Here is a 14,767-nt window from a genome sequence, read left to right as displayed (position 1 = left end):
CCTTAGTATTCTGACTAATAGCCTCTTACCTGCCCCGTGGGATAGAATAAAACAGTGAACACCAACACCAAGCCAGATAGATCTGAAAGCCAAGTAGGCAGTATTGTCAGAGTTGGGGCAGAGAGGAGGAGAGAAGATGCTGGGGGGAAGATAAAGTAGAGGCTTGTTTGCCTGAATAGACTGCCCAGCTGGAGGAGGCAGCTCTGAGGTGAGGATAAGTTAAAACTTCCAGAGCCAGTGCAGAGCATGGGGAGGTAAAGCATGGCTCAGTGGTTGGAATAATTTAAGATAATCAAGCATTCATTTAATTAATGAAAAACCTTTCTTTCTCAGGTTGACATCTAAGATACTCCTACTTAGTTGTCAAGTCTTAAGTGGCAGGATACTTTTTAACATTCCACAAGGCCTTTCAGGCCCCAATTTTTCCTTTCATTTCTTTATGGACATTTTTGCTTGCTTAACCAAAAATAATTCTACTTTGAACTTTTTCGAATGGCTTCCATTTCTACTTGAAATACCCTCCTTGTGCCACTTTTAAAGCATTTCTTTATGCCAGGGGTTTCTAAAATCCGTCCTTCCACAGGCAGTTATATTGTCAGAATTATGGACCTTTCTTCAACTTGTTTTTCCAATCTAGAGACCATGATATCTTTCTACCTTGCAATTTCCAATAGGCACTTCATGTTTTGTTACACATGATGACATTGAAAGAATCTTTATATCCTGTTCTCACCAAAGGATATTTTAAATTTTTAAATGCTCGGAACATGTTAAATTCCTTGATCTGAGGTGAACCCAATGCAATGTAATATACTTATTTTATTGAATGTTCACTCTCTTCCTAGGGTGATAGTATGATAGTGATCTGTGTGTACATGTGTGTTTGTGTTTGTGTGTGTATGTCTGTGTACAGGGTTGAGATCCAAATGGAGAAAATAATGTCTGCAAAAGCAGAGACATACCCGCAGAAGTTCCGGTGGACACCCTGTGACAGGAGTACATGGCTGAATGGGAGCCTAGGGGTGGGGGCATTAATCCAGTCACATTTACTGAATAGGACATGGGAGTACAATGACTGTACTCTCTATGAGGTCAGTTTAGCAATGTCCCACAGTGCCTGACACTTCAGAGCTGTTTAGTACAATTTCTTACTGAATTAAATTACCCTTCATTCATGTGAAGTGAATATAATACAGGGTCAATATTGTGGCTGCATTGTTGGGGTCAGAGAGAGGCTAGAATCTGGGTAACCAATGGGCTACTATATGCACTCCCATCTAAAGTGATGGAGATCATAGTATTATGGATGGATAGCTTTTTGTCTTCATATATCTGGTGATTTTACAGATATCTTGAAAAGAACCTAAATTACATTTGTCATTTAAAAAGCCCTACAGACCTTATAAAATGAAATGGAAATAACCAATGGGCCTTTTAAGTGCTGCCGGAGAGAAAAGATCTGACTTGAGGGAAAATTTGAAAATACTGGACTTTGGTGTAGAAACAGCCTCCTGCTGCCACATATACCTGTTTCATGTGCCTTGGACTTGCCAAGTTGGATTTAGTTCATTGAATTCTATAACCAGGCCTCTGTGGATGTGAGGAGATGGAATGATCTCCCTAACAGAAATTTGAGGAGTTGAGGTGCTCTGCAGCAAAATGAAGATTATAAGAAGGACCTCATCCAGGTTATAAAAAGACTAGTGTTGCTCTGACCTCACTTTCAGGTCAGCCCTTTGCTGGAGACAATGAAACAGGAATGTGGTAGATGTATTTCAGGAATTGAGAAGCCCTCCTACCCCTTCCTGGCAGATAGTCAGAAGCCAAGACAGGGCCATCCACCCCTGGAAGGCTCTAAAGCTAAAGATGGCAGAGCTGCATTTTGTGGATCAGACTATCTATTTATTCTTCTCTGTATTTATTTCCTTCTATTATTCTTGCTTATTGGAGTCTTGTTTTATATTTTGTCTGATCTGAGCTTTGAGAAATTGAAGAAAAAGTTGTGTTTCCAGGCTTGGGCTAAAACATGAAATGGGAGCCAGTCCTGACATCTTAGTAACAGTTCTTAGTGTGCCCTCCAAAAGGAAAAGTATTCTTAGATTAGGGCGTGAGCGCAAGGCTGTGAGTTGCAGACATCCTTCCCTTGTGACGTTCTCTTTAGTACTCTGAGAAACTAATGTTTTAAAACAGCATGTGTATATAAATTAATGTCTGTTTCAGTTTAAAGGCAAAAAGGAGGGACAGAGCAGGTTCCAACGTGACTTGATGTTTGTCTTGTTAAGAGAGATAATGGTTCCAGGAACTGTGCTAAGGTGCTCACAAAGGACAGATTCAATGAGGGGAAGGATTGGGTTCCATTGTAGGCCTAGTGAGGATGAGGTGTTCAGCCTATGAGGTGCAGTTGTCCAGGAGGCAGCAGAATTTGGTTTAATATGAACAAAAGATACAGGATCCGGAGGGAGAACTCAAGTCTCTGCCAAATAGAGGATGAGCACAGCTATATTCCCATATGGCAATTGCCATAAAAACAAAATCAATCACTACAAGGCTATGGATTGATTCTGGGAGAAGGCCTTTATGTTCAGACTGGGATAATAAATGCAAAGGTACCATAATATATTATTACTATTATTAAAAATAACTGATGGCTCTATATGTTCTGCTGTCACCTTCACATTTCTGCTGTGCATTATCACTTTTTCTGTTCTTAGAAACACTTTTAATTATGTTATTGTCAGACATACAGCAAAAATTTTATTTAGTGAACTCCATTGTTCCCTTGGAAGGAGCTTTTTATTTTCCTGGGAGAGTTGTATTTAGTTGGAATGGTTGAAGCTTACGGACAGTATGATTTTAAGTCTGACTAATATACAGTAGTCTTTTTAAAATTCTCATTCCTTAAAATCTGGCAACTTTTGGGTTCATTCAAGAGAACTGAGAAAGCTTTGAACATTTGGAATTGGAGGAAGGAAATAATTTTCTTTTCAATACCACAAAATCCTTGAATATTACTAATACTCTAAAGCTTTGTTCTTTCTTTTTTTTCCATTCAGTTTATCTGGAGAAGCCATGATTTGCATATGTTTGCATTTATTTGCATGTTCCATTCAAGTGACTCCCAACTAATGCAGTAGGCTGGGAGAATTTAGGAAGTGTAGGGGTGAACATTCAGGATAGCATCTTGGCTTGATGAGTTGAGGATAGAAAGGCACAAGAGCCCTTAGAAAATGCCAAACTGGGCAACTATATTCCCAGCTATAGGTGCATAGAGCAACCCCTAATTGAACAGAGGAAATCATAGAGGAAGGTTTTGAGACTGCCATGCATAGTCAGGGTCTTAGCCTAGTCCAGGCAAAGCTTGTCCTTGGTCCTTTGCTCTTGCTATTACTGCGTTCCTTTCCTCAGGCATGTCTTTAATTTTAATCATATCTATAGTGTAAAGGGATTGCTTGTCTCATACTCTGTGTTCACTACATACATTTTGAAAAAGAAAAACCTTCCTAAACCCCTTCCCCTATAATATATATTATGGTATTGGTACTATATTCATCCAACCACGGGGGTAAAAAACTGCTCAAAGATATTTTAGGTTCTTGGGAAAACTCACAACTTTTATTTATTTTTTCTCTTTAAAGGTAGGTGGTTTTGGAACCACTACATCTAATCCTTAAAGATGATGGCTTCTGTGCCTTTACCAAGTGCAGTAGCCACTTACCACATGTGGCCATTGTGCACATAATACGCAGCTGAATTGCATCTGCGTGGCAGGTGATGCATTTTGAGGAATAAAATAAGCATTGATTTTGAAGGCTTCTTGTGAGAAAAAGAAAGCAAACTTTCTCATTACTAATTTTTAAAATATTGATTACATGGTGAAATGAATACATTCAGGTAAATAAAATGTTTACATGACTTATTTTTTGCTTCCTGTTATTTTCTTAATGTGGCTGCTGGAAAAAATGAAGTTGCCAATGTGGTTCACATTTATGTTTATATACCATTTCTATTAGGCAGTACTACTTGAAGAGAAATTTCATTCTTAATCCTGAGGAAATTCTTTAACAGTATCAGAAAGGAAAGTGAGTATTGGAGTGGTGGTGGGGAGTAATTGCCACCCCTTGCCCATGCTGTGGGCTGTTTTTATTTGTAAGGAGAATACCTGGTGTCTTTGTAATGTGGATCTTGCTTGCCTTGACTTTCTCCTCTGTTTTTCTGCTGTTATCAGATACAGAGAGAAGAGACAGCCAGTGTCCTCAGCTTGAGGTCTATGTGAATAGACTTTAGTTGAAACCGTTTCTCCTGATGATGAGTAAAAACTAATTAGGTTTTGTCATTTATTCACTTGGAATTTTGTCTCAGTGAGTCCTTGCTATTCTCTTTAACCTACTTCTAGTTGGCAAGTATGTACTGCCATGTTAGGGTATGCTTTTTTGCTTAAATTAACTCCTACATAATACAGCATAACAGATACAGGAGAATGGGTGGGGGGAAAGTTTTCACTTTTTTTTAAAATACAAGACTGATTTTTATTATATTACCAGAGAAATAAGTTAGATTGCTCTGGCAGTCTCAATAAATCACACATGAAGTCATCTTTTTTTTTTTTCCTAAATTAAATTTTTATTTAAATAAAAGTGTTATGTTTGTATTTGAGCTGACAGCTAAATCTGATAATTAGAGTGCATGAAGTTGGCTTTGATTGGCATTGTAATTGGATTGTCATTGGGCTGAGAACCTATTATCTTTGGATCATGCCCCATGAAATCTGTTGAAGAAACTTTGCTGCCAGTCATTAGAGCCACCATCTTGGCTTACAAATTAGTTTTGAAAGGCTTCTTACCACTGGGAATGTAATTTAAACCACTGCAATTGCACTCCCATTAATTAAAATTATATTAAAATTATGGTTCATTTTCTAAATATTTTTTTCATATTTTATTAGACATACTTATTACTAAATGCTTAACAAATTACATAGTAATGCTTAGTAAAATTATGTTTTATAGATAATCCATCTCTTTAGCACATGTTACTCAGCATCAGTGGAATTAGTCAGTGTTAATCATTAAAGGATATACTATTTATGTTCTTCATTACGAGTTTCATAAAGAAGCATTTCCATTATTCAACATAAAATGCAATACCAACAATGTCTGCTGTATATTAAGATCAGTCCTGCCAATAGAGAAATACGCAGCTTTAAGGAGATGTCGTCCTTTGTGGTCACAGTTTTTCCTGTCTTAATTTCCTTCTTTTCTAAAACAATAGGATCCTGTAAAAAAGAGAAGGCTCTTTTTTTTTTCTTTTCTTTTTGGATAGAAGATTAAAAAAAAAAAAACACACGCCAAAATCTATGCTGTTCTTTATTCCTATTATTGTCCACTAAAAGCAGGTGAGAGCTGAGTAAGACAGAAGAGGAGCTTGTGAAGACTGAGAATAAGAATGAGGCAAGAGTTGTTGGGGTGAGGCTGGTTTCCTCTGGCTGGTGGAGAAGAGGAGGTGTCGGCCAGAGCCCATGATTCACCCTCTCTGACGCTGGCCCTTCAGTCCACCCCAGCATTCCAGATACTGACAGGCAGCTGCCACTGCAAGTATATGGGTGTGTAGACCACAGGGATGTACTTTCTGAGATACAGAACCAGGTAGAGACTCTTGTATTTGTTTCTTTGCTATTTGTCCCTTTCTCTTCTCTTCTTTTCTTTTGTGATTGATATTGTGGTTGTTCAGGAATATCTCTTCTCACTTTCTTGGTTGAAGAGAACTTTGGTACAATATTTTTTGCAGTCTGGATAAAAAAACCTTCAATCGTATTTAGAAGTAAAAAAATTAAACTTTCAAACTTATTCTAATTTTATTTACTTATTTTTAGATTAATTTTATTGGTACTCTTTTGATGTACCTAACGATAACATTCATCATAGGGAACATAATATACTTTGGTTCTTTTTCCTCCACTTTTTAAAGATTGTATTGACTATCTAGACTGTCCCCTACCCTCCTGAGTGCTCCTTCCCAGCCACATTTCTATGTGTATCCATTTCTATTGTTGCTTCTTTTTCTGGTTCCAGTATTTTGCTTAGTATCTGATACATAATAGATGTTCAGTAAAGTTGACCTGACCCAGAAGTCTACTTTTGAAAGACTCCAAGGGAAGATAAAGCCAAATCCCAGGTAGGGCACCATACCTCATATGAAGGTGACAGTGAATGGTGATGAAGCCACTTACACAGCTTATTTGATTTACTACCCCATATGACATTTTAGTGTTTAGACCTGCTATCCCAGCCCCCTTTTCTTAAGAGAAGGGTACACTTAGGGTTAGGGAAGTGAAAGTTCAAGATCACATAGTTGCCAAATAAGTAGCAAAGCTGGGACCAGACCTTAGAACTTCTGTGTCCAAGGCTGCTTTTTTATTTTCCAATGCAAAAGGAAATTGGAAGACAATAAGCAGTGTGGGTAAAAATATTGACTGGGTCCTGTAACACTTTGATTTCCTTTCTGGAACTATGTTCTAAAGAAATAATCATATGAGAAGTTATTCAATCACAGCCAGCTTTTACTGGCTGCTCAAAAGAAGCCATGCACAATGCTCATCATTTTTCTTTTTTTTTTTTTTTAACTTAAGTCTCAGAACAGTCAGATGAGATAAGTTCTTACAATTACTCCCCCTGAAACAGATGGTGAAATGAGGCATGGGAGGACTTTATAAAATATGTCCAAAGGTCCAAATTACATATCTTTTTTGGATTCGGACCTGTGTCTGAACTTGGAGCTCTGAGACTCAACTGCCGTCCCCAACATCCAGTTACTGCAATGTTGCTGCAGAGACAAGGGGGAAGCAATCTAAAGGCTGGCAACAGGGAATTCCGTAGGAAAATCTCCCACTAACTCTACACATGATGCTTCAGATATATATGATGAATGTTGAAAGATTGTTACAATAAAATTGAAATCCATAAAGTACTATTATGTCACTTTATAAATATCTACAGGAATTATAGCTCAGCTTTTTTTTTCTTTTTCTTTATCTGGATTTTCTAGTTTATCTACTATGAACATACCTAGCTGTATATCTTTTTTAGTTCAAGTATATAATTGGGGAGTATGTTTAGAACTTTTGAAATATTCACATAGCATCAATAAATAGTCAATGAATGTGGCCCCATGTAAAGAATGAATTCCTCTTCTAATGCATTTTCTTCTCCTGTTGCTCCTGGCCCAGGCCTTTCTAGTCTCCCCTTGCCCTCAGGCACTGTGATGGGTATTTTGAGCTCAACAGGACATCAGAAAAGAGCGGACTTGTGAGGCCAGACTTGGAATGTTCACTGCAGTTCAGGCAGCAGAACTTGTGTGGGATTCAGTGCCTTTTATTAAGTGAGAGTGTGGCCTTGGAAGAGAATTGTGGCAGTCAAATTTTGGGTAGCTTTGCACAAAGCTGAGCATAAACAGCTTGAAGTGGAGCAGAAAGGAAACTACAGGTCTGATCTCAGAACTGAGGAGGAAAAGACACCCTTCTCCTGGGAAAGGATACTTACTGTCCACTTTGGCAACCTTGATGGGAAAATGGTTTGTAAAAACAAAGAATGCAGCTAGGAGCCCAAAAAGACAGGGCTAAGGCAAGAGTGTATTTTCTGGTTTGGAGTCCAGCAGGGGAGACTCTGTGCAGACTCTTCATTGAGAGGTGCCTCAAGTACCAAGGCACATGCCCTTGTCAAATATCCACTACTATAGTAGGCTCTTGTTTCAGTGTAAGCAGAGGCTTGTGATCTGCCCAGTGCCTCATACACTTGGGAGAAGGCAAGATAGAACTTTCAGAAAAGAATATCTCTTCTGTACTCATATACATACACTTGAGATTTGTGGAATCTAGTAAAATCTCATTTAAACAAAGGGTCCAGCACTAAAACATCATCTACAATTGTTCCAAGATTTGGGGACTAGGATACATGATATGTAAATTTCCTTGAATGGAGGAATTAAAGAAAAAGAGTGCTGCCCATAAAATGCAGGCCATAGTGGAACTGGGGGTGGGAGGCAGCAGAGTTTGTTATGGAAAGAAAATGCCAAAGGGTAACCGAAACAATTTGTAAACCTTTTCCCTGGTCTGGTTGTGTTTCTAGTTGAAAAATGTATGTAATCACCATAAACTCTAGAGTGCATGTGTATAATATTTTGATATTCTTAGAGTTTTAAGTTTTTAATTTTTTGTGAGTTTGCATTTTCAGTATGACAGAATAGAGTTAAGCTCCTCAATAAAAGTCAGCAATCCTATTCAGCAATTTTTACCCTACATAATAAGAGGGAATTTAACATAAGAGTTATAAAGATGCAATTTGGACCCAGATCCTTTGAATGTTAAACTCATTTTGCCATTTTGCTGTGTGACCTTAGTCAAATTTTGTAAACTCTGTGTCTTAGAATCCCCATCTATAAAATGGAAACAGTGATAGTACTGGCAGGATTTTACTAAGAGTAACAGAAATTGAAACCTATAGAGTGTGTAGATCCATGACTGTCATTTAGGAAGTTCTATGTATGTTAGCTATCATTGATGTTATTATTCTTGGACACTTGCCAAATTTCAGATACTGAAGAACATGCCAAAGATTTCTGAAATCTTATATTGCAATTTTTCTCTATTTTATACATTACATTAGGTTGTATTCATGTGGCCACCGGTATCTTTCTATCAGAATTTCTGAGCTTCAAAGTTGTATTATTTTAAAAATACAGAGTCCTTCTTAGCGATTTTTTTATTCCCTAGGAGAGATAGTTACCTTCTTCCTAAGCAAGTCAGGACCTAGCAGTTCACTGCCTCTAAGGTGAAGCAGCCCACAGTGGGACTCCAGGGAAATCCTTTGAGTGTAGTAAAAACCTTGTATTTCCTTGCCTTTTGGTAAATGAAATCATTGCTCTGCTTTAAAGACTAACTTATTTAGGGGTTCTCTATGTCCAAGATTCACATCTAGATAGGTAAGGACAAACAGCTAAATGTATAGCCCACAGTCTATACACATGGTATCTTATAGAGCCGACCCTTACATACACAGACTATGGGGATCTTACATGGGAATTTGATTTTTTTTTTTTTTTTTTTTTACTGAATTAATGTACTTTTCCCTGACATGAAGAAAGAGAGTAGAATCTTTATTTTTTTCTTCTCAGTTTGTGTTAATGTAGACATGAGCCTTTACTGGAAAAAGTAGAGACTAATGTGTATGAAACTTGGATTATATCCAACTGAAAATAAAAATGAGTTCAGATGCTTTCTTTGTTGGTTTTGCCTCACATGCAGATTGTGCTTTTTGGTGCCGGAAATAATTAGTCATTTACAGGTCCATTGTGTAGTATGGTTAAACTTGACCTTCTCTTCTCTTTGGCTGGCTGGTGAGAGACCTTTCTCAGTAGGTCCAGGTGGCTAATATGGCCCTTATATGTATGAACCTATGTAGTACAGTCTGTTTTGTTCCAACTCTAATGCCATTCTCTGTCAGATCCTGTTTTTACATATGGCAAGGAAGAGCTCACATGTCATTCATTTTTCAATTCTTTGTACAGAATCTCTAAATGGGACGTCCATTCTCTGTTCAACCTCCTACAACAAAAACGGCACATTGTTATTTAAAGCAAAGGCTTTATAGATTAGTTTTTGAATGTAATATTCATCTCATGAATAACTAATAACATAAAATAAAGAACAATGAAAATGCAAATTTTCTGCACATATACAGTGGCAGCAGTATGAATTGCCCTCCTGAGTTCGTGAAAGGTAGGCAAAAGCCAGTCAAATTTCTGATCCTACCTAGTCTTTTGAGTTGTTGAGACAATATCAGAATTCGTCCCTTTTAGGACTCATTATTGAGGCATGAAAAAAGAGATTGAAATCTAGTAGAATTTCAATCCTTTCATTGGCATTATTAATAAACAAGAATTGGCAGGAGCTAAACTGATTGGCACATACATCTGGAATAACAGAAGTAAATAAAGTTTCAGGGTGGGAGGAAGGGTTTCTGCTAGAAAGATTTTAAGCTTAAATAGCATGTTTGTGAGGATGGATAGCTTCAAATGGAACCAAACCTCAAATAAACCTCTCTGAGTAGCACTTGTAGGGTGTAAGAAAAGGACATGTAGATGTCTTTCTCCAAGATAGACATGCCTTGCTTTTATTTTAGGGAAGAAAACAGAAATAATGTTAGGAAAATGGAGTCGGCACATACTTCCCACAGCTATGAAAAAAAAAGCCCAAGGAATCTCGGCAGGGAAGGTCTTATTATTCTAAGCATATTACTGGGCCATACACTGTATGCTGAGTTGGCCCTTAAGAAGATATTACTGGTAAAGAAAATGATCCTTAGCCTTTGAAAATTTTATATCGATATACACAACCAAAATTCTATTTCATGTATACACAGTAAATTAGCCCTAATCAGTTGATACAGGATGAGCATGTACCAAAAACATTGAAACTTGTTTCCTTTGCTAATCTGCTGGGGTTTTTTTCCCAGTATATCTACTTATCATACATGTAATGCAGTTGGGAAAAGTGTTCAGAGAAAGATGATGAGAAAAGACCGGATTATGTTTCCTTGACTAGAGCCTCTTTGCCTTGGATTTTAGTGATAGTTTGCATGGTAACAGTTAGGTAAGAATCCATCACAACAGTCTCAAAATAAGATGTGAGCCATGGAGATTTGAATAATATCAGTGTACCATTTTATAAGACATTAAATTACATTCAATTTTTTTCTTTTCCTGGTGAAAGAGAAAGATAAACCCAAAGGCTGGAAAAGGCCATTTAAAAGCAACAGGCTCTAAAAATGGCTGACCCAGATAACACATAGCATGACATTAGAGTTATACTCTGTAGGGTGAACTCCTGTGACCCTGAGCAGAGCTCCCTGGCTGCCTGCCACTGACTGCCAGGCAAAACTATGCTTCCTATTACTGCTCCAAACTTGTCACTAGTCTAACAGAGGGTCTTCCTACCCTACTCACCTCTAGCCAGGATTCACTATTCCTCTGAATCATCTCTGGAGACACTGCATTGGAGAATTTTATAGCATGCATGAAACTTCTACCCTCTTTCTCTATGGCTTCTATCAATTCTGTCCAACTAGTTGTACTCAAGTATGCTTAATAGGATGGGAGAGTAAAACTCTCAGTCCATGCCAAATCAACCCACAGTCAGCATGCTGTTTTATTTTATTTTAAAGATGCATGGGAAATTTGCATTAAACTCCATAATATGTCTGTTTTAATTTCTTAAAGTACTTAACAACCATCCCTTGCTTAACATGCTTAACAACCATGACTACAGAATTTTAGAGAAAAATGATATTTAGTGTGGTCCCCCGGACCAGCAGTATGAGTAGAGACTGGAGTGGTGCAAGAAACAGGTTCTGAGATTTTCTGTGGGGAGATGCTTCTGGATGGACTGTAGGTGAGGCCCATGTCAGGTAATCCAACACAAAATATATAAGCCTAGACACCAGGAAAATTTCTTGTCTTTTTCATTTGGGCAGAGGTCATTGACAGTAACTTTCACTTTCCCATATCAACTCTATGCTTAAGGCACCTTTCATAGGAACAGATTATCTAACTCTTCAAATCTTCCACCTGGTAGCTATCTTTGAATGGATTTCTAGTTCAAGGGATCAGACTAAGTCCTAGCTCTGGGCAAGCAAGGACACTAATTACATGTCTACCTCTCTCTCTTCCACCTCCTAGAACAAAGACTTGAAACAGATCTTCCATTTTCTCTACTTTATGGATAACCTTGACACTACACCTGAGTTAGGTATATAGCAAAGTAGATCACTCACAAACTTTTGTACTTTACTAGTCATAAACTAAGTCATAACTTATGGCCTTACCTTGGAAATATTCTGGGCACCGAACTGTGTCAAAAGAAAGCTTCAAGGCCTGAGTTGAAAAGTACTATGAGGAGTTCAAGGTAACTTATTCAATCTCAATTGGTGGCAGTCATTAGTCCTTATTCCAGAGGGCCCACAGAACTTCCTCCCCAAAGTGGATTTTGAAAATGTAAATGTCATTAGTTGTGAAAAGCATGGGACAGTAAAGTACAACCCATTCTGACCAAAGGAAAAGTGTACCAATTAAATGTACCATTGGCAGTAGATGAAGGTGGAAACTAAACAACTGCTTGTTGTAAGATATGGTGGGCCTGAGATTGAGATACAAAAAGCAAAAATCTTTGCTTTTTCTTCAATCTGTGGCCTGCTTTTTATATAAAAATATCCAATGGAAGTACTATTCGGTAGTATTTTACTATCCCAAAGAGCTACCAACGGGTTTTCTTCTTATCCTATTAAAAATGTTCAGGGAATTCAAAAGAGAATCTCAGAATGGCAGGGGAGGTAATCCAGCCAGGGCTTTACCTGCCTTTGAAGAACAGAACATCCATTGTTCATGAGAGCCACTGTGATACCAAATGCATAAAGACAGCCATAAGTGTGGTGTTGTAATTCCCATGGGTACTCATAATGATTTCTAGAAAAAGAACAAAACAAGAGTCACAACTGTACTCTATTCCAACTTGTGACAGAATGGGTGTTCCCATGATGATCAGGGGCCCAATTCATTTTCTCCTCTTTCCTTTTTCATCCATGTGCTTTCCCTCTCATTGCTTTGCTTTCCTTGCCTTTTGTTTCTCTAGTTTATCACTGGCTCCCTGATCCTCCCACTCTTTGATACATATGAAATTTGAAACCTCTAACAGTCATTTCCTTCAGAGAAAGGATATTACCTCCACAGTGGAATGCCTTTGGAGCTGTGTGAATAAATGTCCTGAAAAAGAGTAGATGGTTTCCAGGTAATTTTTGCAGACAGAACTGCAATCCAATTCTGGACCTACAGTCAAACCATCTGCAGAGATAAACACCAGAAGCAAATTTGTATTTATGGGGGAAATTGTCCATCACCCTCAGCTCAACATTGAATTTGAAAAATTTCCAGGTTACATTGCATGCAGAATTGTATTTTTTTTTTTAATGCTTTGGGGTGTGTTTTGGTAAGTGGGAATGGAGCTGATAAATGTATTTACATTCCTTCGTCCACTGGTGACCCAATTTTGCAGAAAGTCATTTTGTATTTAAAAAAGAGAAGCATAATGATGGGGGCGGGGGCGGGGAGTCACTGTCATGGAAATGTATAACATAATCTGGCAAGATTGAAAATTTAGGAGGGGTTGGAGCAAAGCAAAAAGACTATCAAAAAGACTCTAAGTTCTAACTCCAGTATTTCTAAATCTTGATAATATGAACATAACATTTCTCACTGTAAAATGATTTTTCTTGTTTATGGGGGTCTGGGAGCCACAGATGCAAGACTGTTCATTCTGATTTTTTTCCAGATGAATTCTAGCCCAGGAATGCAGGTGGAGGGCATCTGAAGTGTTGTGAAAGCAGTGGCATGGAGATGTCTTCTTGCACCAGCGACTGGCTTTTTTACAGACACAGAGGTAGAACATTTCAATTCTTCCTCACCCCACCCTGCAATCTTGTGAGATTTAAGAAATTCCTGTTCTCACTTTCTACGCAGCTCTGGTGCAGTTCATGCTGGTGCCAAATTGGACACAAGGGGGCACCGAAGTGCCACACATTTTGCCCTGGGACCTTTCTACACCTACAAATTTCTAATAGCAGAGAAAGCCAGGAAACTCTAGTCCTTCAGAAGTAGTCTTCTTCCCAAGCTTACTTGGCAGAGGCATCACCATGATGGTTGGAATCATGGAACATCACCCACAGTTTGTGTTTGCCCAAGCATCTATCTTGGTGCCAGGTTGAAAGTACTCCACCATGGTGGTTGAAGCACCATATGAATGTATTTACTTTTTCCCTCTAACTAGTTCAACACTAGTTCAACTCTTCATGTTGTTATTAGAGAAAAGACTACATAAATCAATTTGAGAAGAAATGCTCTCAATTTAAAAATTGATAGTAGGCTTTCTAACAATACATTTTAAGGATTGGTGTCCTGTACATATTCTTAACAAGGAAATTATTTTTCTTTTTAATTTACGCATTTGCTACAGGAGACAGTCATTTGCTGATTTGTTTCCTGTGCTTTGTCTTTCTTCTTCTTCTGAAAGGTGAAGAATTGGCAGGGTTCTTACCACAACATGAAGAGCCTTGGGATAATTCATGGGACAACAATAAAGTTATATGTTAGTTTCTCTCACTTAAAAGAAGAAGGGGAATTTGACTATTGATTTCAAATTTTCTCTGTCTGGGCAGGAGAGCTTGCATGTTATTAAATGCAGTCAATTTGTGGTGAAATATTCTTTTTATTTTTCAAGATAGATTGCTGGTTTACTTTAGAATGGTGGGAAAATAAGTCGGTACCTGCTGAGTGCTGAAGAGAGGCATTTATTTGCTTTATTGATTTGGTCCTTTTTTGTGAGATGTTTTCTATGTATTTTTCATTTGGCTGCAAAACCTACTCACAAATGGTCCTGGCTGCTGTACTGCTTTAGTCTCCTGGAGAATAGTTCCAAAGAGAGAATTTGGAATTTTCAAATAATTCTTTTGTTAGAGAAACCTCTTGTCAAGTAAAGCTCTGTCCTCCAGACTTGGAAAGGCAGAACTGCAACCCTATGGGTTCTTGACTGGTTATGCTCTCTTACAGTCTGAGAGTAGGAATGACCGAAAAGTTTTGACTTACAACATGGAACCTGCAGGTTTTTATATAAAAAAACATAAGTAGATCATTTGTCCTAACAACCAATGCTAAGAATGTTAAGTTTTCA

At 37.9% G+C, this 14,767-nt stretch overlaps 1 long non-coding RNA gene across 9 annotated transcripts in view; it reads left to right on the top strand.

Moving 5' to 3' along the window:
• Positions 1-14,767, top strand: part of LOC101702303 (uncharacterized) — a 610,288-nt gene that overhangs the window by 319,670 nt on the left and 275,851 nt on the right. For 8 of the 9 annotated variants that reach the window (XR_015453096.1, XR_015453090.1, XR_015453093.1 and 5 more), the window contains exon 3: positions 13,373-13,480. The exons of the other annotated variant lie outside the window; for it this stretch is intronic. This is a non-coding gene — a long non-coding RNA (uncharacterized LOC101702303). The remainder of the gene's footprint in view (positions 1-13,372; positions 13,481-14,767) is intronic. 9 annotated transcript variants of the gene reach the window in all.

This window comes from Heterocephalus glaber, unplaced genomic scaffold, assembly GCF_053883595.1.
Source record: "Heterocephalus glaber isolate CG9 unplaced genomic scaffold, H.glaber_assembly_v1.0 deba00001457, whole genome shotgun sequence".
NCBI classification, from domain to species: domain Eukaryota; kingdom Metazoa; phylum Chordata; class Mammalia; order Rodentia; family Bathyergidae; genus Heterocephalus; species Heterocephalus glaber.
The sequence above is the reverse complement of the archived record's forward strand: the minus strand, read 5'-3'. Positions and strand labels throughout refer to the sequence as shown.